At 44.9% G+C, this 1,897-nt stretch overlaps 1 protein-coding gene across 1 annotated transcript in view; it reads right to left on the bottom strand.

The window, feature by feature from the left end:
• The window catches only part of MTX2 (metaxin 2), a 70,966-nt gene that overhangs the window by 68,660 nt on the left and 409 nt on the right, over positions 1 to 1,897 (bottom strand). The gene's annotated exons all lie outside the window — the stretch shown is intronic.

Here is a 1,897-nt window from a genome sequence, read left to right as displayed (position 1 = left end):
CGTGCGCGCATTTTTGTTTTCTCCTTCTCCGTGCCGGGAAGGTGCCGGGCAGTGGGGACCTACCCCTGTCTGGAGGCTAAAGAAGCGTTGGGGAGGGGGGAAACCAAACCCAACAAAAAAAACCCCAACCTCATGACATTTGTGCGTGTGTGTGTCTGCCCTGAGCCTGCCTCCCCCCTCTGCGTGTATGAAGAGACATAGAGCAAACCCGATGTATATCCGTCATGTGTGCCCACAAAGCTACCCAACAATTCCAGTTCGGCAAGGGGAAAAAAAATTGTATTAGCACCTCTGTTTGATTTTTCTAACATATCTGTAGCTATAAATACACCACACCTAATCTAACATCTGCTATGATTTCATTACCATCCAAAGCATGGGGATGTGACAGTAACGTATTACCTTACAATACTAACCGTAAGTGCATTGTAACATTTATCTAAATTACATTGCTTTTCCTGACTTTGCAAACCGGTTATAAAAAGATTGGAGTCCAGTGATGGAAACGTAAGTTCAATGTAAATTATTGTGTACGGCTTCGGATTTATAATCCTATATTTCTTCGAAATGATGCACTTAAATCTCGCCTCAAGTAAGAGGTAATGGTTCTTTATATCCTTTTCCGTCAGCCATATATTTCGGCGGCTGGGTAGTTTTGCAGAGCCTCCCGCGCTCGCGTGTCTGTGTGTACATACAGCAACCCCTACACGCACAGCGTGTTCTGCATGCTTGTGTACATACACACAAAGCCGAACATAATTCTGGCCGCTGTTTAGACATTTGGGATGACGGAGAGGTCTTTTCGCTTCCTACGCAAAAGTGCAAGGGAGAAGTTGGGCACCGGTCGAGCACGAAGAGGATTCGGAAGAAAATGTCTTTTTTGGAGGGCGGCTCGGACCCCCCTGGAAAAAGCCCCAACAGCCTTCGGGTGTCTTTTCAGAGGCTGGGGCTTAAGGGAAAAAAAAAAAAAAAAAAAAAAAAAAGAAAAAAAAAAGAAAAAGAAAAAAAAAGCGAGATTTAACGTGAAAATGGAGGATGGCTGAAAGAAAGGAGCACCTTGGCCACCGCCACCAGAACTAAGACATCGTAAAGGGGACTGAAAAAGTATTAAGGAAATGTTAATCCTTTGGCTGGTGGGACTCCAGCTTTGCGCGAATTTGTCTCCAGTAAAGGATCTAAGACTTCTTCAATCGGAGCATATGTTCATAGAGCAATAAAACAGAAAGATTTACAGTCTCCGCCCGCCCCCCAGCAGCCTCGCACCCTTTCAGGAATTACTTATGATGATTTATAACAACAACTCCGGCAATTGTCAAACTGATAAAATAGCCCGGGCTATATGCGGGAATAAACGCTCTTATGAAAGGGCTGCGATTTATGTTCGGGTCCATTTTACTGCCTGTCTTGGTGGAGTTTGGTTTCTTTCCCGGACCAACAGGATAATATAAAACTTCATTGATAAAAACGTAGGAGTTCCCGTGAAGTAGCAAATCTGTTCCTTAGTCACTACCAAAGCACATAAACATTTGTCATCTTTGAATAATTGAATTAATGTGTTATTGTTTGAATGTATAATTCATAACATAGGAAACTTTGTCTCTGTCCTGCCACCGAAACGGAAGTAATAAAAAGCTACAGTCTAGGGCTTTTTAGAAATTACTCCGGCAAGGGATAATAAAGAATATCCTGTTTGCAGAAAGTATTTCCAGCTGACTCCGGGATTTCATGGAGAAGTCCCGGCCTCGTTGTCCGCATTCTGTGGCGTTTGTATAAAAACACAAATCCTATTTCCCCCACCCCCTCCACAATAGTCCGGGGCTATTGATCGGGGGGTTTGGAAGGCGGCGTGCCCGCTTAGGAGGCTGGAGCCGCCCGGGCCGCCCGGCAGCACCGCACG

Source organism: Egretta garzetta, unplaced genomic scaffold, assembly GCF_000687185.1.
Source record: "Egretta garzetta isolate BGI_Z169 unplaced genomic scaffold, ASM68718v1 scaffold16, whole genome shotgun sequence".
Taxonomy (NCBI): Eukaryota; Metazoa; Chordata; class Aves; order Pelecaniformes; family Ardeidae; genus Egretta; species Egretta garzetta.
Note: the sequence above shows the minus strand (reverse complement) of the source record. Positions and strands in the feature narration are given on the sequence as shown.